The following is a 25,152-nucleotide window of genomic DNA, read 5'->3' as shown; positions in this document are numbered from 1 at the left end:
ACATAAACATCCAAAGAGTAAAGTGAAAGAAAAAAATAATAAATCGACAGGAGGACTCTTCAAACTCATTTAATATTTAATGAAATGGGCTCAAAAAGTGTTTTTATATAAAGTTTTCTAACAGGGCGTTAGCTACGAAAGAAAAAAAATGATTTTATTGGTTTCAATCATTAAGTGAAAAAGTGAAATAATTATTCACTATTAACAGCAAGTTTGGTTCATTTTTGTCAAAATATGCTAAGAAACATTCACTTTTTAGTGAATAAAACATCGCTGATGATTTTTTTAGTTTCAAGTGAATAAAACATCACTGATGAATTATTCACTTGAAATTAGACCTCATTGAATCCGTATTCATGTGATCTTTAATTTAAATATGTGAGCTAATGCCTCTTTAACCACGTTAATTTATGATCATTGGTGAAGATCCTAGGTGGTTACAACTTATGGTTTCTGGGTTTTAAAGGCCAACCGACATTAGTTAATTTTCAAAGGAGCTTAACCCTACCAATGAGTCGTTGAATCTTTTCGATCCAAATGTAACGCTGAACCAGGGTCTGCCCCTGAACAGATTCCAACCTTAGTTTTTTTATCTACCTATTGTGGTTACGGAGTTAAAATGATAACAAGGTTTTCGGTGTTAGGGCAGATAACCGCTATAAAGGAAATGTTACGGGGTCGTGCCCTCACCGTAAGATAGCTTTTGGTCAAAGATACTAGATACTAGATACCTAATATCATTTTAGCATGTCGCGTAATTTTTTTGGAGAAAAATCGTTAAAGTTTGGCGGAAATAATAATAATAATCAGAAGAAGAAATAGAGTAGGGTCTTTCCTTAAAGTGAAAGGAAAGACCTTACTAAGAAGATGTGGTATGAGTGCCATTGAGACAACTTTCTATCCAAGTCACAATTTATAAAAGTAAACCATTAAAGGTCCAAATACGGTCTTTGACACCAAACAGCAACTATAAAAGCCCAAAAAATTACCAGTGTAAAACCACTCGCACAGGAAAACCAACCGTTTTATTTATGTAAAAAAAACGAGAAAAACTTATAAACCACATCAACAAACCACAACCACTCAACATCAGGTTCAGATGCAAACAAATGCAGCAATTGTTAACGTTATAATAGGTATCTACCTTCATCCTTACCCAAACAATAATGTAACAATACAACTTAGAAAGACGCACTTTAAAATAAAAGTCGAAATTGCTTAACCCAATCAAAAGACATACTAACACAAATAAGTGGACAACCACTGAACGAATGAATTTGATCTGAGACAAAATGTAAATACAAAATCAATACAATAAGAGACGAGATGTTACACGACATCATAAAGACAGCCATAACCTTCGACAATATGCAGCCAAATAAAATAATGTACACAGGTAAATGAAAATTCTTGTGTTGTAAGGTATACAGTAATGGAATAAGTACATGTTTTTTTACAAAAGTTATAATCTTGTTGTTCTTAGTACGAGAACATGCCCATTACAATGTTCTTTCGTGAATGTGTATGAAAACAGACCGCCATGAAATAGCTAAACCAACTTATAGCAATGCTGTAATAGGCAGTTGAAAGCCAAGATACTTAAGTAATTTCTCAGTTATTTATATATAACAAAACATATATGCATTAATTAAAAAAACCACCATAAACTGTTAGAATAACAAAAAAAGTATTTCAGCATATACTATATGAATATATTTTCCACGTTTTTTTGCCTTTTTTCCTGTATTGTCTACTTGAGAAAACCTTTCTCCAGAGTGGTTGCCCTTCATGAAACTCAGGTATGTAGAACCTAGATGATTTGAGTTGGTATATTGATACTTTCACCTCAAATCTGTGTGGAATATTTGAATATCAGTTCCAACTATTTGGTTTATTTTCACCAAAAAACAGTACTCATGCTTCGTTGTATTCTTTAAACAATTCTATAACTCGTTTTAATGAGTTTCCATCTGCATAATCAAAAGCACATTTTCCATATATATCTGTAAGATGAAGATCTGCTCCTCGATCTAAAAGAAACTTGGCAAAGCCAACAATGTCATCGTTCTCCTGATTTCTGGTTGTAGTTCTGCATATCGTTATCAAAGGTGTAGAATCAGAATAATCTCTCCAGTTTACATTCATTTTCCCGTCGATCAATATTTTAGCCATTTTAAAGTTGCCTTGATTAATGGAGGCAAACAACAACTCTTCCTCATCATTTACTTTGTATTTAGATGCCGAAGACAAATTCTTCAAACAGTTAAATGTTTCCTTACACTTTGTTAAGAAAGACATGTCTGGTTGATATTGAGGAATAATAATGAAATTTAATTTATGATTTCTTATTTATATACTTTGCCTATCCTTGATGACCACAAAAACAAAAAATGAATTAAAAACAAAATAAATTAAACATCAACGCAATCATATTGATATTGTATAACATTAAAATGTCAGTCTTGTAAGGATTTAGAACAATAAATAATACAAAACCCCACACCGAGGTAGACAAAACTAGCACGTGCTAATTTATAAATGTAACCTTAGTTTAAGGTAAACACCAACTATACATATGGTGATATTTTCGTCATCATGTATATCAAGTTGATATATTTTTAATATCATAGAATGTCTTTCAAATGATGAAATGAACTGTCTGTTACAACACACTGTTTAATTAGTGTGTGATATTGAAAAAAAGCCATAGAACATATACTTGATTATAAAATGCAAGATTATATTTTTGATGTAAACTGACATAAAATAGATTGAGGGTTGGATGTAAGCTTTGCAACCGTAAATGATAATGATTTCATCACGGATGACTAATACAGTACGATTTCCATTGATTGTTTTATACATACAATAATTTGTATTAAAATTACTAAGTCGTTATTTGAATAATGATTTTTATCATATTTAGTATTTGAATCGCAATGAGTTATTTACCTAAAAGATGATACAAGACTAATTTTTAGAACGTTGTGAATTTTAACACTTTAGTACTTTGGATAAATTCTGGTACTCTTTGATATTATATTATCCATGATTTCTTTCCTTTCAATCAACACCCTTTTTATATTTAAATGTTCTTCATTTTTCTTTGAATATTTTCAAAGCAACTATGAATTAATGTTAGTTCACTAAATAAAGGTAACAGTAGTTTACAGCTATTCGAAAGCCACAAATCGACCAAGTCACAAACCAAAACCGAGAGAAACACATCAACTTTATGAGGAAAACAACGAAACAGAACAAATACTGAAGTGAACAAAAAACAAACGATAGTTGATAACGTTAATATACTGGATAAAATTACCAACATCAATACTATTCACGTGTAAACTTCGGAAGCCAAAGTAGTCTATGTAGTCAAACCACTGTGTCACTGATGTTTTGAGTTCGAATTCTGCACATGACTGTTGTACCTGACTCTTATCTCAATAAACAAGAATTGTCAGTTATCCAACGGTTTTGCGGTGGTTCTCGTCGGGAGGATCCCTCCACCAATAAAAATTGACTGCCTTGCTGCAAATTGCGTTAAACACAAACTGATCAATCAGTTATGATGTTTTAAAATTTAAAATGAAACCAAACAGACACATTAGTAAAGAAATCCCCAGCTAACCTTTGCCCGACCGGAGATGTTGACGGTGCTTTTATTTCGGCCCTTAGGTGTATGCTGTAGATTTCTTCTGTGTCTTGTATTTTTTTTATTTCTCACTAATGCTCTCTCAATTCATTATTAACAATCAATCTGGTTTGCAAGTAACTTAAGTAATCATGCTACAGCTACATTTCAATATTTTGAATAGTTTTGGTGTTACAACTGTTATGTTTCATAAAAAGTAAAATAACAAAAATACAGAGCTCAGGGGAAAATTCATAATTAAAATCCGTTAGCAAATGTCAAAATCGAAAGCTCAAAAAATCAAACGCACAAATACACTGACAGTTTTCAAGTATAAGTTTTATTCAATGTCAATAACACTTCAAAATATTTACAACAGCATTTTTGGTTAAAAAAAAAGCGACAGTTTTCAATCTGAAAAAATATGTTATTGATCGTTAACAACTGGCCTGAATGCCAAAGTTCTGCAACAAACAATAAAATCTTTCTGATTTAATAATTCTCTTTTTATGCCATTATTAGATTATAAGTGTGACCAATAACGCTCATTATCGATGTTTATGTCTAAGTGTGTTATATGCCTATATTTAATTAATGTTAATAAGTATCATTGAGGAAAAAGGTCTTTGCTCATTGTGGAAGGCCGTACGGTGACCTATGGTTCTTAATTTCTGTAATATGTTATATCTATATACATGAGCGATCAACCTATTCTCAATCCTGGGACAGTAGTGTAAGAACACAACATAAGAAGAAACATTAAAAATCAGGAGCATGGTATTGAAATCACAAGATTGTTACGAGATACATTTACTAAAACAACTAAAATGAAAACAAAAGAAACAAAGCAACGAAACAACAGTATTCGCAGTTACTGAAATCTTGTTCAACTCAATAAACCTAATAAAGAAATATTGTTCTCCCAGATTATCAATCAGTGCACATCCATTTAGCTTTTTGCAATAAGTTTTCAATATGAAAACAAAATATGTTATTGGTCTTCCTTAGCTGTCCTGAATGCCAAAGTTCTGCAACGAACAATACAGACATTAAAGTCTTAAGAAACGAGTGACTGATGAAAAATAATGTTCTTCCAATTGTTGAACCAATGCATACAAACGTCATAAACTTAGTCTTCTGTGCACGAATTTATCATTTTTTTTGTGTAAATTTGGTATAATCGTCATTTTTTTTTCAATCGGTCAGTGTTGTTCTGAAAATATGGCAGGTAATTAAAGTTCGTGTTTTGAAGTCGAAGTTTAACGATTGTCACCTGTTTGTCAACAATCGACTAAAAATCAACAAAAAGCATGGAAATTGAGCACGGATTTAACATGTAAATTCAGATAATAGTTTATTTTAAGGACATCCATGCGTATTGCGATCAGGGGGTTTTTACGAGATGGGTCACACTGAGGTTACTTTGCATACGGAAAATATGTCGGGGGAATTGCAATTAAAATAAAGTAAACTTCTTCGAAATATGAATAAATTAAAGAATTTTCTTCATAAAAAAGTATATGTACATAAGTTTTATAATGAAAACTATCCATTGAGTTATAAAAAAAAACATATGCATTATTTTTTTTTAATTTGAGGTTTCTTATGACTTTAAAATAATTATCTCGTTATGCCATTGATTGATGTCTGTGCCAAAGTGTGTAATAAGACTATATTTAATTAGCATCAATAAGTATCATTGGGGAAAAGGGGTTTTCTCATTGTTGAAGACCGAACGGGGACCTAAAAATGTAAATTTCTGTAATATTTGGTCTCCTGTGGAGAGTTGTACCATTGGCTATCGTATTATTTTATTCGCGCAAGACATTCGCGAGAAAACATGATGATAAAAAATCAAGGCTTATTTCCCTACAAAAGAGTTCTGAATACCATATTTGTTAGAAAAAAAACAACAAACCAAGAAATATGATTCTTACTATTCGTGCTGAATTACACATATTCAGTCATTAGTCAGGTTCCCATTCTTAAGCTTTTGATGTTGTGTTTTGTGAACTGTTAAGTATGAATTTGAACATCCTTTTATTACCATACGCCTATCTTGTTTAACCTATGCATTTTGGCAATTTTGTACTTAGAATATATAATACACTTCATTTTTCCGAGAAGAAAGCGACACGAATTTTATGAAAGATTTTTGTCATTTTTAGTTATACAATATTTCACGCATTGCTTACGTTTAATCTTGACAGAAAGGGCTTACGAATCCGTTTTTCTTGCGAACTTTATTGTGCTTTTGATTGCACTTGTTCGGATTTTAAAACAACAATCATGTAGGTTGTTTACTTAAACAAAAGATTGCAAAAGTAATTTAAAGCTTAGTCGGAATCAAATAGGTTCAATGTAGCATTCGACTTTAGCTTGCAGTTTCCACTCCAGCAATTTTCTTTTCCAAATGATGGGTATCACATACGTCAGTACAAACGGCCGTACGTCAGAGTATTTGTCATATTTTCGGCTCTTTGTTGTTTTTAATAAGCAGTACGTCAGAGCTTCTTTTTTTAGTTTTGCACTTGCTGTGCTATTCTATTAAAAATAACCGACTCATAAATTAACCTTCTGCTGTTATTAATGGTAATATTTTATTACCGAATTTGAGCGTTTTAGATGCATGCAGCTGTGAACGTTTTTTTTTTAAATGTTAGTATAAAGTCTTCGTTGACATATTTTGAAATAATTAAGAAACTAAGGTTGCCACTCTTAAGGAAAAGTTGAGCTTGGATAAGTTTTGATTGTATTGATACCAAATTTTATTTGATTAAAAATATACATTGCCATGAGTTATAAAAAGATTGTGCATTTGATTTTGACTGTCCCTCTTGTATCTGTCACCCCTATTTTACGGACGCCATCACGAGTTGGTTGACCGTTATGGAATAACTATCAGATATGTTCCTTACGTCGCAACTACAATACCCTTCCCTTTCATGAATATGACATATCGAATAAGACTATTTACCGGATTTGTTATAACATCAGTACCCTTCCGGAGAACCTGAGATCACCCCTAGTTTTTGGTGGGGTCGTGTTGCTTATTCTTTAGTTTTCTATGTTGTGTCATGTGTACTTTTGTTTGTCTGTTTGTCTTTTTCATTTTAGCCATAGCGTTGTCAGTTTATTTTCGAATTATGAGTTTGACTGTCCCTCTGGTATCTGTCGTCCCTCTTTTACATGCAATACTCATTTTTCAAAATTTCGTTACATAAACTTCATTGTACGTTATCAATACAAACCAGTTTTAATTTAATCTATTGTTTCTAAAGAAGTGGTTTAACAGTTTTATTTTATTAAATGTGTTTTCAATAAGTTTAATAAACGTGAATCAAGCCTAATAAAACCTTCAGAACGCAATTAAATAAAACTGTTACAACCAATGAAATGTTTTTGTAGATAGTCGAGTAGAACAAATATTTTTCCAAAGTCCTTTCTTGTTAGCTATTTCCCAAATGTTAGTGATAAGAAGTGTGAGACAAAATAAACAAGCAATTTTTGGAACCTTTGTTATGAAAAGACCATTACATAAGAGATTGAGATAGTAAAACGTCAAATATACAATTAAAAATTAAATTAAAAAGTGTCTAACACACACACACACACACACACAAAAAAAAAAAAAAAAAAAAAAAAAAAAAAAAAAAATAAAACCTTACAGAATACAGAATGCTTTTTGACATGCATAAATGTCACATTTGACTTTTCCAAATGTTGGATATCACTCACAAGTCTACAACCGGTCGTACGTCAGCGTATTTGTCATATTTCTGACTCGATCAGTGTTTTTTTCTTCAAATAAACGTTACATCATAGATGGTTTTTTTTTTAATTTTGCACCTGCTGTGCTATTCTATTCAAAATAACTGACTCATTAATTGACCTTCTGCTGACTTAATGTAGCCAATATACATTTAATGGAGATATTTTTTATTCGGGTTTGAGCGTTCCTGATGCATGCAGTAAATAAGTTGCCGCATTTTGAAATATTTAAGAAACTAAGGTTTCCACTCTCAAGAAACAGCTGACCTTGGATAAGTTTTGTTTGTTATGTATTTTTTGTTTGTTATATAGCACATAACGTTTCTACGCTTTACAAATCCCTGACCTCAAATGTGTAGAAATACGCGTTCTTGCTGGATAGCGAACCCGGAAAGGTGCTTTGAACGCACAAACTCTTTAAATTGATATTTTCATTTATCATATGCTTAGACTAAATAACATATGATTTTTACCGTATGATAATAGCATACCGTGAATTAACGTAAATTCCATATTTTTCGAATTGGTGCTTAGCGGGCTGATATGAAATAATTATTACATGCTTAAATATTATCACATGTCTTCCGTAGCGTTATCGCATTGCATTCCGGTGATACTCGGCAAATTCAAGAAAATACACGACAACGGTACTTTTCAGTGAAAAACATTAAAAGTAGAGTACAAAACAAATATTTCGATACGGGAAAGTATAGTTTGTAAAATTCAATAAAAACAAACAAACAAACAAACAAACAAATGAACATACAAAATTTAATGATAAAATAAACGCATTAAAAAAAAATACCACATATTTTAGAAAGTAACTTTAAAATAATGACTTCTCCAAACAGTATTTCATCGAACTTATAAGAATAGATCATACGGTTGTTTTCTTTCCTGTTTGGGAATTTGATAGAAATATTTTATTTTGGGTGTACTACTTTGGGGTGCGACGTCAATAACTTTGTCACTCTTTGAACCTCTTTTTTATATTACTATTTATATAGTAATCTGTTAATGAAGCATATGATAAAAAGATCATAGCACGTCTTTTTTCATATGCATGTATTATCAGCCTTCGGTCAATATCAGCCTTCGAGCCATGCGGCTCTTGTGCTGATATTGAACCTAGGGCTGATAATACATGCTATATGAATAAATGCCATGCACTAATCTGATATTATAAATTACTGATTTCTTGTTTTTGATACCAAATTTTATTTGGTTAAAACATACATTTTTACATGCAATGCTCATCTATCAAAATCTTGTTACATACAATTCAATGTACGTTTTCAAAACAAACAAGTATTAATTTCATCTATTATTTCTAAAGAAGAGGTTTAACAGTTTTATTTCATTAAATGTGTTTTTAAGAAGTTTAAGAAACGTGAATCGACCCCGATTAAACCTTGATAACGCAATTTCATAAAACTGTTTCAATCGAGGAGATGTTTAAGTTAATACTCGAGTAGAAAAAATATTTTTACGGTGTCCTTTCATTTGTTAGCTTTTCCCCAACTGTGATAATACAAATGTTGGTGAATTTTTTTTTAGTTTCCATCTTGTATAATCCAAAGTCAGGTCACAACTTCACATGCTGGTCAACATTATAGCATAGTTCCCTCAACATTGGTCCATTCAATTCCGAGAACTTGCTTGGACAAAATGTGTGTAAGAAGATTAAAAATAAGGAAAAAAATAAACGTAGAATAACAATACGTCAATCCGTTGAGGGTGCCATAATAAATTGAACATTAACGACATTAACATATTATTTTTTTTATTACAATGAAATGTCAGTCTTTGAATTATAATTTAGAACAACAAAAAATATAAACTCCCACACAAAGGCAGACAATATTATCACGTGCTTAAATTGCTATAACTTATATAGGTAAATACTAATTGTACTGACATTGTTGTTTTTCCCACCATTTACATAGTGTTGACATTCTTCGTATCATTGGATGTCCTTCAAATGACATAATGACATATATGTGTTGCAATCACATTGACACTTTTAAATTTTCATACAAAGGATTTTAGGTTTTGTATTTTATCTTATAAAGATATAGATAATATCAAATGGCTTTCTCTAAATCAATATTGAGGATAGCATAGGTTGGTTCACTACGTAAAATATCCAGTATGCCTTCGGAATAGACAAATATTGTCAAGAATTTCTAAAGCAGCCGGTACCAGTCTAATGATAGCATGAACGTAAAGTGTTACTATATGTGCCGCTGTCACTATGGTAATAGCGTGTGGAATCTTTTATCTATGATATGTTGATGTTTGAATTGATTATTGCACCGTTTAGAATTATTTTCTTTAGAACAAATATAACTTCATTACAACGTGAGCTACACAACTCAAAACTTAGCAAAAGTGCCGTGACTGATAGAGAAAATGGACATTAATACCCCAGTCCCACTAGGCCACGATCGCACTACGATCTGTGAAAATAATGCAAATTTTGATGATCGTGGTCGCAGTAAGGTCGTACCACGGTCGTGGTGAGGTCTTCAAAATCGTGAAGAACGTGGCCAACTTTGAACATGTTCAAAACAATCGTGGTGCGGTCGTGGCGAAATTAGGTCGTAGAAGAAGCGTAGTGAGAGCGCACTAAGATCGTAGTAAGATCGCAAAGGTCGCTGTACAATCGTAGCGAGAGCGTAGCGAAAGCGTGATTCTATTCGGAGAGATTGCGCTACGATCTCACAGCGATGTTATCACGACCTTACTACGACCATCACGTTCTCAACGCAACCAACTACGCTTCCACTACGACTTTACCACGCTGATCACGACCATAGTACGATTCTAGCACGCCCTTGTCGTCCTCATCACGCTCTTCTCACGACCTTACAACGTTCACACTACGACCATCATTTTTAATGTCATTTTCACATTAAATAATTATATAAAAAAACTCCCTAGATTTTTTTTGTCTGAATGTATTTATTTTATCCATTTACTCTAACGGCTCAACCATGCTTTTCGTTTTTATATAGATTAGACCGTTGGTTTTTCCCGTTTAAATGGTTTAACATTAGTATTTTTTGGGCCCTTTATAGCGTGCTGTTCGGTGTGAGCCAAGGCTTCGTATTGATGGCCGTACCTTGGCATATAATGGTTTACTTTTATAGATTTTTACGTTGATGGAGAGTTGTCTCATTGGAACTCAAACCACATCTTCCTATATATATTGACACATCTGTGTCATCTCTGCTATCGTTCACTAAAATATCGTCATTTGAGCTTTATGGACCAGCAATAGGTTGTAATTTAGGTTTGATTGGTCGTTCCGACATCTCTTGATGACAAGTATTACACTACTTATATGTATAGTATCAGTTTAATTGAAGTCTGGAGCTGGCATGTCAGTTAACTGCTAGTAGTCTGTTGTTATTTATGTATTACTGTCATTTTGTTTATTTTCTTTAGTCACATCTTCTGACATCAGACTCGGATTTCTCTTTAACTGAATTTTAATGTGCGTATTGTTATGCGTTTACTTTTCTTCATTGGCTAGAGGTATAGGGGGAGGGTTGAGATCTCACAAACATGTTTAACCCCACTATTTTTGCGCCTGTCCCAAGTCAGGAGCCTCTGGCCTTTGTTAGTCTTGTACTATTTTTAATTTTAGTTTCTTGTGTACTATTTGGAGTTTAGTATGGCGTTCATACTTTGCTCCCTCTGCCTCTACACCAACCCCTACCACCACGCCCACGTGTTTTAGTAGATTTTGGTGGCATGACTGTATTGTTTCCGAGAAATTTCCGTTTTAATCAGAAATAGAAGGAATGGAACTATATTGATATGAAACACGATATTGCTGAGAAAGTAGTAAGATCGCGGTATGAACGTAGTATAATCGTGGTAAGAACGTGCTATAATTGCAGTAAGATCGTGTTACAATCGGATAACTCGTGGTATTGTCGTAGTGAGAACGTGAAGAGCGTAGAAAGATCTTTATAAGCGTAGTGAGGTCGCATAATAAGCGCGATGAGAACGTGGTTTAATCGCAGCGGGATCGTTGTAGAAGCGTAATTAGGACGTGGTAGCATCGTGAAAGCAACTAAAATTAACATTTTCATGCCGCTCATACCGCGACCTCACCACGATCTAAATTTATTTTAGATTGCGGTGAGCGTGGTGCGATCGTGGTCTAGTGGGACTGGGGCTTCACCGCGCTTATTCTGCGACCTCACTACGCTTATCAAGATCTTTCTACGCTCTTCACGTTCTCACTACGACCATACCACGAGTTATCCGATTGCAACACGATCTTACTGCGATTATAACACGTTCTTACCACGATTATACTACGTTCATAGCGCGATCTTACTACGTTCTCAGCAATAACGTCATCATCATGTTCCATATCAATACAGTTTAATTCCTTCTATTTCTGATTAAATCGTAGATTTCTCGGAAACATACAGTCATGCCACCAAAATCTACCAGAACACGTGGGCATGGTGGTAGGAGTTGATGTAGAGGCAGAGGGAGCAAAGTAACGAATCCTGATCTAGCAGAGATGTCGGACCGACCAATACAACCTAAATTACAACCTATTGCTGGTCCATAAAGCTCAATGACGATAGCAGAGATGACATAGATGTATCAATATATATATAGGAAGATGTGGTATGAGTGCCAATGAGACAACTCTCCATCCAAGAAACAATTTATAAAAGTAAACTATAATAGGACAAGGTACGGCCTTCAACACGGAGCCTTGGCTCACATCAACCAGCACGTTATAAAGGACCCAACATATTACTAGTGTTAAACCATTTCAACGGGAAAACCAACGGTCTAATCTATATAAAAACGAGAAGCATGGTTGAGCCGTTAAAGCAAATGGATAATTACATTCAAACAAACAAAATATAGGGAGCTTTTTTATAAATTTTATGTGAAAATGACAATGAGAATGATGGTCGTAGTGTGAACGTAGTCAGGTCGTAAGAAGAGCGTGATGAGGACGGCAAGGGCGTGCTAGAATCGTACAATGGTCGTGAACAGCGTGGTATAGTCGTAGTGGAAGCGTAGTTTGGTCGCAGTGAGAACGTGATGGTCGTAGTGAGGTCGTGATAACGTCGCTGTGCGATCGTAGCGCAGTATCTCCGAATAGAAACACGCTTTCGCTACGCTCTCGCTACGATTGTACAGCGACCTTTGCGATCTTACTACGATCTTAGTGAGCTCTCATGACGCTTCTACTACGACCAGATTTCGCCACGACCGCACCACGATTGTTTTGAACATGTTCAAAGTTGGCCACGCTCTTCACGATCTTGAAGACCTCACCACGACCGTGATACGACCTTACTGCGATCTACACGATCGCAGTACGATCATCAAAATTTGCATTATTTTCACAGATCGTAGTGCGATCGTGGCCTAGTGGGACTGGGGTATTAGCCGACTGAAATCGTTTAGAGTAAGGAGCATAGCATCAGTGACAAATACTTTGAATAAACTAGCGGACGCAATCAGCGTAGAGATTTTCCAAACGGAAGAAACATTGCTGGAAACAGATTAAAAGACTAAGAACACGGTAGCCAATATTTATAAACAGGTACTAAATACAGTGGATTATAAAGGAGTAACGGATAAGATTCAGATTGGTATCATAAACAACCAGAGGCAAAGTTTGAAAATTCAAAAAAATTCTTGAAACTCTTCGACACCGCTACATCTTCAATACTAGGTGTAATACCACCAAATTATAGAACGTCACATCCGGTTGCATACGGAGAGTGTGGAAAAAATAGTCCCTTGAATTTAACTGCAGTAGGAAATAAATCCTACATTTCATTGCAGTAAAAAATTGCTGTGTCATAAATATATATTTCGGCTGTTTCTGAGCACCATTATTTCTATATTTGGTGTGTCTATAGAATATTTTGGAAATCTGAGATTACATGGTTACTAAAGCTTGTACACAGGTAGAAAAGAGATAACAATTTGATTGGTTACCTTCCAGTGATGGTTATTTACTTATATGTAATAAAATGTTATGGGAAATTTTGTCTGTAGGACTGGACAAAATATAACTTTACTCCTGCTAAGTATGTCTTATTGAAACCAAGATAAATTCTGTACATTTTTTTGAAAAGTGCAAATTTAACAAAGACTAATAGGAGAAAACCAATGGTTGTATTACACCTTCAAGATATCAACGCCCCAGAGTTGATATCGCATTCAAATCTATTAACAAATTCCTGTCGGGAGCTATCAAACTCAATTTTTACGGAGATGATGCATTTGGAGACCAAAAAGATAGTTAAATCCATTGCATCATTAGTGATGCATGTGTGACATCATAAATGAATGTGAATTTCATTGAAACATTATTTGCATAATTTGGCAAGTTTATGACTATTTAAAACAAATTTACAGTGGCGCACATATTTTTTTCTTCATATACTATATTCTTTATTTTTCAACCAAGATTTTGAAATAAAGTCGAAAAAAAATGAAACTTTTCAAGAAAAATGGACTAAATGATTTCAAACATATTATATGCTAATTTATTGATGCAGGAGAAGGCCCGGTCAGACCCTTTTTTGGCTCCAAAATTTAGCATTTTTAAGTTAAAATACTATTTTTTAGCTATTTATTGGAAAGAAGACTTCTGGTTCATTAATATTGTCTGATTTAGACAATACAATGCACAATCATCAAGTTATATAGCATCATAAATTCATACAATAGTACTGAATTCTTCACAATGTTACCGTTTGTGATCATTTTAAAGTTTTTCGTTGTTGTCAAAAATGGAAGTGGTCGCATTTGTGTATGGTATTTAAATATACATGTATGTTTTATTTGATGATAATACATAACATCTATTAAGGTTAATATCTTAAAGTCAGGTATCTTAAATGAAATATTTTTTTATCGTGTATGACATTCTATAATAGAGCGAGACTCGCAAACATAAGAACTTGTCCGGGTACGGTGACATGTATTTACGGGGATTGTTACCTTATTAACTAGAACGTAAAAAATCCGGCTCAGTATATCCGGTATTATAGTTCAAAACAAGGTTTATACTAATATGTTATCATCTACATGTACATTTGCGTGTGTAATAGATGCCACTGACGTTAAGCATAAATGTGTCGTCATTATCGCCAACTTCTCATAGAACAATTCAGAATTTCGAAAAAATGACCATATGTTCTCTGCCTCCTAACAAAAACTTTTTTTTCTTTTCGTTTCGATTTTGTTTAGACGAAGATACGTCAAGAAACAAAGGAAATATTTGTTTGATATGATGTGTAGAAGTGTATCTTAAGAGTCGCATCGTAAAAACTGTTAAGCGAAATATAATGACCATCAAAAGCAAGCAATTTATCTAAAACATCATAAGAATTCGTTACACTCCTGAATAGTTCATTCCACGTAAGTCAAGGCAACGAGTTTACCGAAGCTACGGATTCACATTCAAAAGAATATACTTCAATTTCATCCTGAAAGTAATGCCAGTTGTGTCTGAGTTCTGAGTAGGTCATGATTTTGATATAATTTTACATGAAATAAGATTGAAAAAAAAACAACAGTGACATCTGGTGATAGTTTCTTTATCGCATCAGATTCTTGAGGTCTAAGTTGATTGACCGTTATGGAATATCCTGAGATCTCCTCCAGGTTGATCGTTATGGAATATCCTGAGATCACCCCCTAGTTTTTGGTGGGGTTCGTGTTGCTCAATCTTCAGTTTTCTATTTTGTGTTTGTATTATTGTTTGTCTTTTTGTGTTTCCCTTTTTTAACCACGGCGTTGTGAGTTTATTATCGACTTCTGAGTTAAAATATCCTTTTGTATCTTTCGCCTCTCTTCATATCATCATAACCTGTAAATTTACATTGTATAGAACATAAATAAAACTTGGTCTTTCATTAAATCTTTAGAAAAGTAGACTCTTTAAATAAAAATAGAATTTCGACATGTCTTAACATAAAATCTTAGTAAAAATATATATTACACTATATATTATTTTCACAGAAACAAGTGCACGAAAAAATATTTAGACAAGTTGGTCTATCATTTTTGCAATTAAAGGACAGTCAACAATATAGGCCGTTTTTTTATTATACTTCTATAGACATAGGAAGATGTGGTATGAGTGCCAATGAGACAACTCTCCATCCAAGTCAGAATTTATAAAAGTAATTATAGTTCAAAAGGTTGACTCAGAGGACAGTGTACACAAGGCATCATTACTATATTTTCCCGAGGCACACTATTGTTGCATACTGTAATGTAGCCTAATAAGGCTTAAATTTTAAATTTGGTTTAAGCTTAGTATTGGTTAAAACATAAGATTTATTCACAGTTGGAGTTTGGTTTTCAAGGTTAAAGATTGCGAAATAAAGTATATAGACCGTAATTTATCAAACTTGTTTCTTGTATAAATCTTCATAATTTTAGGTCAAGTAAAATGACTAAATATGGGAAATACGATACTTTTAATTATTCCTAGATTAGTAGGGAGCTTACATTCAAATCTGTCTCTTGTGTCCAACCAAAGCTAGCGTGAAAACTGTAGTTTTTTTTTAAATGTACAAATTTAAAAAAAAAATCGAACTGTTTCACTTATTAATTAAAGTGTAATTTTAACCTGCATATGAAATCCCGTATGTTTCGTATTTCATATCATTTGCTAGTGTTATCAACATGCAGGACAGATGGATTTTTGATCGGTAATGCTATTTCCGGATTTGAGGATAATGAATCCGGAGTTAAAACACTTAAGATAGATAGTTTGACATCCGATTTCAACCATTAAAATTAGATTTGAGCCAAGATTAATACATTTGATGACGCAAATACGTATTCTTATCCAGAGTATCAGTGTGTATGTTTTCTATTTACTTTTTCTTTGGAAAGAAACCCAGTGCATGCGTAAATATCATTTCACTCGCGAATTTGAATTTTCCCATTTTTTATCTATTTTCAGGACACGGCAGTAAGAGCTTGACATGAGACTTTTAAGCAGGGTCATCATGACTTAGAGTATACTGACCTCTATATCTGTTTCTCTATTTATTAATTTTTTTGAGTGTCTGTCTTTTTATCATGTAACTTGACATTTTCGAAATGCTAAGAATTTTCTACCCGAGTAATAGATTACCTTAAATATATTCGACAAACCCTCTGTTTCGAAATTTTGGGCACTCGATGCCTTTCAATGTCGTACTTTATTTGGCTTTATTATTTTTATTCGAGCGTCAGCGATGAGGCTTTTGAAGATGAACTCGCGTCTGGTGTAAATGTTTGTCCAGGGTATCTTTATATACCTTTAATTTTTTTTACATAAATTTGTTGCTTTTGAGGGAATGTGCTGGTATAATAAAACTTTTGAGATTGTTTTTTTGAGACCACAGTATAAGATGTTCCAATGAAGCTGGTGTGTTACTCTCAAGAAAATTTTACGAAACCTTCTTATAAAATATTTACTATACAACATCTACCATGAGTATAGACAGCTTCCATAACGACCATGAGAATAATATATGGCAATCAGGAATACCAAAGATAAAATAAATGCTAATAAAATTTTAACTGAACAGGAGAAAAGCACAAAGTTTTGTGGAAGTACACCCCCTAAAAAACTAAGCAACAAAACCACCAACAACAGCAAACAAAAAAGCACACTGAAATGGTAGAATATCAGTACATTAAAATCAGGAGGAAGGACAATAATTACACTAGGTTACCGTAGTGTAAACGGTTCTTGGGAGTTAACTAAAATGGATTTATAAAATGAGCTTAACTATCAGCTTAACATTTTTTTTCCCACATTATCAAGTCGTTTCCATATTGCTTTAATTTCTACAAATGCTATATCTGTATGAACTACAGTAACTTTCAACCGTGGTTCGTATTAGATAGAAATGAAACAGTAATATCCTAGCTGATATCAAACTAACGCCATCCTCAAAATCCTGAAGTAAATCATACATAATATAGATAAGACCGTTGTTTTCCCCCTTTGAATGGTTTACACTAGTCATTTCGGGCCCTTTATATCTTGTTGTTCGTTGTTCAAAGCTCCGTGTTCAAGACCGTACTTTGACCTATAATGGTTTACTTTTTCAAATTGTGACTTGCATGGAGAGTTGTCTTATTGGCAATCATACCACATCTTATACCTTTAACTTTTGGAATTTTTTCTTTGCAACGACTAAAAAATCAAACTTAATCTTGTGTCAAATCAGCTCATTCTAAAGGAGCATTTCAAGATATATATATAATAGTCACTGTGTATAATCAGAACCGGATATCGGGTACTAAAGGAGCATTTCAAGATATATATATAATAGTCACTGTGTATAATCAGAACCGGATATCGGGTACTTACATAGAGGAGAGAAAAAAAGGGGAAAAATAAAACCAACAAGGTAAGAATCCTTTAATTGCAACCATTTCCATGCACCTTTTAATCGAAGTTACCTCTCATGAAACGATTTTCTGATATATAATGCTTCAACTCTTTATGCCAACAAGTAGCAAACAAAGACCAGATTTTGTATTATACTCTAACAATGTGCACTTGGCACTAGAAATTTCGAAGTGGATCGACCTCCGACGTTCCCATGTCCAGATATTGAACTGTTTTTATTCTTTTTCCAAACGAAGTTTTAGATAATGATTGAGTGACTTCATATTTTCTAAAATACGCTACTAAAATCATGTTTTTTAAAGTTTATAGGTAAACACCAATCAAGCTGTGGGTACGACAACCTGCCCTTGTTTACAGTACGGCAAATTGTTTTTTTCAACAGTATGGCAACTAGCTAGTTTTTTTTATTGATACTTTCCTTTTCAAGAAATAGTGCTATATGTTAATAAACTCAACTATGTAGTTGATTAAAAAACAATTTGCTTGACGGCATTGTAGATGTATACACAGTAGTAGGCCGTTCTCTTATAGTAAGCTACAATATATGTACATAGTCCTATAAGCAGAAAAATACATGTTTTCCAGATGCATTCATTTTGTCAACATTTACGCATTCATTTTGTCAACATTTACACTTTTCATATGGTGTCCCTTAATAGAACCATTTGAACTTTTTCAAGTTAAAATTGATCTATAATAGAATTCGATTTATAGCAACTGATTATCTATCTAATAAATCTATTGTTTGTACTGATCTTTATATTCTTTCGCTCAGGTCGACAGCATCAGGACTTCTAATTCTGTTTTTTTTTTCTTTCTGAAAAGATCTTATTATTTAGTTTACATCAGAATTGGATGCAATTGTATGTAGTCAATTTACATTGAACAAATGAAAAATCAGTTTATTGGTTGAATATGCCGTATACGAACCAGATTTTGTTGTGTATTGAAAACCGCGGCTCGGATTTTTTTTTCGTAAATGGTTTTCAAATATTTCAGATCCTTTTAACAACCAAAGCATCATGCATTTTCAAAATCTTACTGACACACTCCTAGCTGACACACGTACACTTATATGTATCAGGTTAGCGACACTGGCAAAACATTTTATTTTTGATTGGATATAAGACTTAGGTTTTTGACTCAGTTTTTGGTCCAGCATGTTTAAAAAAAAAAATGAGCACAAATACGTTGCCTTCCCCCTCCCGTTTTCGTAATCCTCTTTTATTAATTGTCTCTTTTTCCGTGTATATGGATGTTTATTTATGTACTTACATGTATGAAAATCAAGAAGTCCGGTTTATCAAATTCGAAGTTTTTCTAATCCCTCGTAAAGCTTACAAAATATCCATAACGGACACATAAACATCCTATATTTATACTAGTCGTCTCATTGTCTTCATCTATATATCCGTCACATCATTTTACACTCCAGACACCGTGACAAAAATGGTAAGCGATATTGTTTTCTTTCATTTTTTTTTCTCTCTTTTTTTCTCTCCTTTGAAATACAATCTTAGCTAGTCGGTTTACGAAATGAGTAAATTAGTCCTAGTAAGATTATAATATTTGTTTAATCAGGCCAAAATACTACAAATGTCATATATAAATATTTGAGATATTACTATTAAATTGATCAGGGTTCTAAATTTAATTGTATATATTTTTTTATGTTTTTTTGTTTTTGTTTTTGTTTTTTTTTTTTTTTTGTTTGTTTTTTTTTTTTTTTTTTTTTTTTTATAGTTTTCCAAAATGTAGTTTAAATTATGCTGCTAACCTAAGCTTAATAAAAAATGTGGGTTAATGAGCTTTTTCAAGCCACAGGTTGTGCAAAATCATCAGATTTTGTATAGATATCCTTTTTTTTTTTTTTTTGATAAAAAAAGAAAACTAAACGATAAAATTTGAGATAGTACATGCATATGAAAAGAAAATTTGGTCCATTTTTTTCCATAATTTATGACAGTATTTATAAACAAAATTTACTTTATCCGCCATTCCTGATAAAAAAAGATTAAGGGTCCAAGGATTCAATATCATTTTTGGAACATTATGGTGGCAGAACATTTTTTTTATTGTAGATATCGCCAATGCTTAATTTTGTGAATGAACAGTGCACAAAATCATCGTACTTTGATAATATCTATAAAATGTGCTGATTTTGGATCATATTAAGTACAATTATGGAAAATTTGCTTACTCAGCATTTTTTTTTTATAATTGATCCATTAAAGAATCCATTTGTGGCCTTTTTGATATTTTATGATAATATTCTTATTGATCATTCAGGGTCATGTGGGCCAAAAGTGAACCTTGTCGAAATTAGCCCTAACTTTCTAGACTCCAGGGACAATTTTCATATCTAGACGGTTGTATGTCGTTGAAGACCGCATAAATTGATATAACATAGGTGTTTTATTTGTTTCTTGTCTTTGGATTTTCGTCTCTATGACGAATACCTGAAATATTCCTTTTTCACAATTGAATCCTTATTGTATTAAGGATTCCAAATGGATGGAAAAGCTGAAGTCACCCTCCAGCTTTTCACTAGGACATAGTGTAACACGATGAGCATGATGCAATGCATCATGGCCAATGTTCAAGTTTATTTTCTATCATATTAAAAAGACCTTAATAAAGTATAAAATGTTTAGGTTACTAATATTTTTTTCCACCAAACTTGGTACAAAAGTTGATGTATGTTATTTGTTATCAAAGTCTAAGGGTCAATATTACTTTAAAGCATTGACAATTGTGACAATATAAAAAAGAAGACGTGGTATGAGTGCCAATGAGACAACCCTCCACAAGAGACCAAAATGACACAGAAATTAACAACTATAGTTCACCATACGACCTTCAACAATGAGCAAAGCCCATACCGTATAGTCAGCTATAAAAGGCCCGAAATGACAAATGTAAAAATATTCAATCGAAAAAACTAACGGCCTTATTTATGTACAAAAAATGAACGAAAAATAAATATGTAACATAAAAAAAAACGACAACCACTGAATTACAGGCTCCTAACATGGGACATGCACATACATACATAGTGTGGCGGGGTTAAACATGATAGCGGGACCCCCTTACCCGGGACAGTAATGTAACAGTAAAACATAAGAACGAACTATGATTTTCATAAAAAAATAACTCGATTGAAGTCGACATTGTCATATGAGGCGGATGGGTTTGTTATTTGGTTTTTGCTATTATATGTTCTGATATTATTTCTTATATTTGTATTTTGAAGTAAGGCTTAATAACAAAATATTTTGTGTAGAATACATGCATATTCTGTATTCTTTACTGGTACTTAACAGACAAAAAATCTGTGTTGATTAAAGAGTGCTAAGTAGATGAATTCTTTTAAAGAACTTAATTTAGGCTATATTTTGATATTTATTTTATAAGTTAAAATTTCCAAGCGATCTGTACTTTCTGTATATTCTCTTTATTTTTTAGGCACTATTAAAGGAAGACTGTGTTGACGATTTCATTAATAAATTCGATATGTCTCGACGGACATTTTATAAACGAATAATTCAAATATGTGCATTAATCATCATAGCCTTAATAACGTGGACATGTTTCAACAATTCCAGCGATGTGGTGTCTGAGAAGAATTATTTCTCCGACAGAAAAAGCAGAGATTTAGTTGAAACTTCATTTGGACTTTTTAATATTACACCGCTAGAAAAGATACGTCGCGATTGCGGCGAACTTTGCGATACTAGTCGACTTGGGACACCCGGTCCATTTTTCGACCATATCACGGCCAAAATAAAATGTCAAGCTTTATTTAAAAATTCATTAATTGATCGAGAACATGGGCAGGTGGAAGCACCTAACAAAATACCAAAAGTCCTTTGGAATGAGTATACGATGAACGGCAGAGTTGAAATCTTTAACTATTATTTCGACGAACATTCATTGGGAAAAAGAAAACATATAGCTATTCCAGTATGGACACAGTCTGGAATTGATGAGTTAATACAACTTGCAAGTCAAGGAAAACTCTCTGGAAATTATGGAATTAATAATACAAATGCTCTTCGTGATGCACTTAAACATTCACCAGGCGTTAAAGATGGAAGAGTTCTAGTCATTGGATCTGTCAAACCTTGGGCAGAAGCATGTGTGCTTGAAGCAGGAGCAAGAGAAATTGTTACTCTTGAATATGGTAAAATTGTTTCCGAGATCCCCAATGTGAAAACTATGGTTCCATATGAATTTCGAATGGCATATTTGAATAACACCTTGGGAGAATTTGATGCTGTTGTGACATACAGTTCTATTGAACACTCTGGACTTGGCCGATACGGGGATGCTTTAAATCCCTGGGGTGATATAATAGCAATTGCAAGGGGATGGTGCGTTACTAAAGATGGTGGTTCTCTTACAATAGGAGTAGAGTATAACAACAATCTGGATTATATCCGATTCAATGCCGACCGTTGTTATGGTAAAATCAGATACCCCTACTTAACTACTAACTGGAAACAATTTTATAGGGGCTTTTCTGGAAAAGGAATTCAACGGGTACACGTATTCACAAAATAAAAATCATTATATATTCTTTACAGGGTACTGGCAATTGCAACCAGTTCTGAAATAGAAGAATAAACTAAAAACTATACAAATCCTTGACTGTGTCAAAAAAGTATCACACTAACATGAATGGACAATAACAATAAATAATGAAAATATTATTGAGATTAATGGAATATGTGTTATAATAATAGAATTCAAACATATTTTTAGTTTCAAATGTTGTACAAGTTAAAGCCATTTTTAAGCAATATTTTGTACACGTTATAACATGTATGAGGTACTTTTGTACATGTTATAACTTGTATTTTTGCATTGTACAAATTATAACATGTATGTACAATTTTTGTACATGTTATAACCTGCACAAAATTGCAACTTTTACACGACATATATACTATGCTGTTTCTCACACGGCCACGTCCAGTCTGAGTTTTTATTGGAAGAACAAAAATGTATTTCTATTTGTATCCATCTGATGAGTTAAGCCTTTCCGACTGCTTTTTATAGTTCTTTCTTATGTTGTACTGTTACACCACTGTTCCAGGTTAGGAGAGGGCTAGGATCCTGCTAAAATGTTTAACCCAGCCACATTCTGTATGTATGTGCATGTCCCAAGAAAGGAGCCTGTAATTCAGTGGCTGTCGTTTTTTGTACATAAATTAGGCTGTTAGCTTTCTTATTTGATTTGTTTTACGTTTGTCATTTCGGGGCCTTTTATAGCTGACTATGCGGTATGAGCTTTGCTCATTGTTGAAGGCCGTACGGTGACCTATAGTTGTGTATGTCTACTAGCATGTCATTCGGTCTCTTGTTGAGAGTTGTCTCATTGGAAATCATACCATAAATTCTTTTTTTATATTGCTGTGCGTTTTTTTATTCTACATTGTCTAAAGGAATAAGGGGAGGGTTGAAATCTCATAAAACACGTTTAACCTCGTCATATTTTTGCGCCTGTCCCAAATCAGGAGCATCTAGCCTTTGTTTCTTAACTTAAGTTCATTTATATGTTCTTGGGTTTAGTATGGCGACTTTTCAATGAACAAGTACCAAGGCCAGCTGAGGCCCACACCCGGATGCGGGAATTTCTCGCTGCGTTGTAAAACCCATTGGTGGCCTTCGTCTGTTATCTGCTCTTTGGTCGGGTTGTTGACTCGAAAAAACTGTTACAGGGAACAACTGTATAATTTCTGTAATATTAGAAGCAGTTGGATTTATCAACTACAACAATTATTATTTAACTTAGGTTTAAATGAGATCTGGTATAACCAAGTCAATTTGATTATTGATACAAATTTATTATTATTTGTAAAAACAAGGATATATGATCAAGCAAAACAGACTTTGAATGATCAACTGAACGTTTCATCTAAGTGTTATTTATTTAAGGAATGACTGTAATATTTTTTCTGTCTATGAAGAAATAACATAAAAAATTTGGTGCACACTGAATAACGCGCGTAGTCATTTCCTATAATTTAATTCTAAATTCCATCTTAAACCGTAGAAAACCACGAAAAAACGTTGATGACGTCACGGTCACATGACTAAATTATGTCTATGGGCTCATAACAAAATAACGTCAGCCAATCAGAAGACGCGTTACATCCAAAATTAAATTATATAGATATATTGTCAATAATGTATGTTTACAGAATTGTCTAACTAAACATATGAATTTTAGAGTGTATTTAACTCGTCTTAGATTGTCTTCTCATAATTTGTTTGTTGAAGTAGGCCATTATCATGGAGTAAATAGGTTAGATCATGGTTAGATAGAAAGTGTACTCTTTGTACTTCGAATATCACTGAAGATGAATTCCATTTTCTTTTACAATGTGAATGCTATAGAGACTTAAGGAGACAGTTTATGAAACCTTATTATTATAGACGTCCATCGTCGTTCAAATTAGTGCAACTTCTCAGCACTGAAAATATAAAAGATTTGCGTAATTTGTGTAAATTCCTGTTTAATGCACTTAATCATAGGACCGAACTGTTATTGTCAATACTTTATATGTATTTGCTTCTCTGATGTATTATGTCATATTGTGTTATAAAAATGTATTTGTATTTATTGCACAAAAAAGCATAATGTGCTTAAAGTAATAAAGAATTGAATTGACTCTCTGACATACCCATTTCGATTCTCAATTACTTTCCGATTACAAGACAATATATGCCAAAATAAGTTGGTTGATGATTGATTTATGTCTCCTTCCGGATCTTCCGATATCAGTCCATATTTTATTTAAGAGCTTGCATTTCCAAGTTGAAATTTTGATTGCTACCTTTTTATATGTGTTTATTCTATTTGTCTTCATTTCATAGAATTCGCCTCAGTCATTCGACACTATTGGTAGACAGAATAGATTTTATTGTTGAATTTAGACCGTTGAATTTAGTTACCAGAAAAGACGGAGCGTTTACAGATCCTCTTATGCGAAGTAAAGGCTTGATTACTGTATGTCTTTCAGATTGCTTGCTGTGACTTATACTGCATACTAAGACTATGTAAAAAAAATAAATTCGATAAACACAGACAGCATGTATACACAGTTGAATGGGCGAATATTTGTTTGTATCGATTTAGAAGTTCAAATACATAGACAATAACCAATTTTATTTGCTAATTGAAAATTAAGCGGAATAAAATAATTTAAGACAGCAGAGAAGATAATTCTGTTTTAATTGGTTATTACTAACCGACTTAAATAAAAGAGTGAGCTGTTAATACTGTAAATGTATGATGTCTCTAGTCTGGTCA

General features: G+C 33.1%; 1 long non-coding RNA gene across 1 annotated transcript; it reads left to right on the top strand.

The window, feature by feature from the left end:
• The first annotated feature begins 19,086 nt into the window (after positions 1–19,086).
• Positions 19,087–22,591, top strand: LOC143047841 (uncharacterized). The gene is made up of 2 exons (XR_012969673.1): positions 19,087–19,286; positions 21,300–22,591. It is a non-coding gene; the product is annotated as an uncharacterized LOC143047841 (long non-coding RNA).
• Positions 22,592–25,152: the final 2,561 nt, after the last annotated feature.

Source organism: Mytilus galloprovincialis, chromosome 10 (assembly GCF_965363235.1).
Source record: "Mytilus galloprovincialis chromosome 10, xbMytGall1.hap1.1, whole genome shotgun sequence".
NCBI classification, from domain to species: Eukaryota; Metazoa; Mollusca; class Bivalvia; order Mytilida; family Mytilidae; genus Mytilus; species Mytilus galloprovincialis.
The sequence above is the reverse complement of the archived record's forward strand: the minus strand, read 5'-3'. Positions and strand labels throughout refer to the sequence as shown.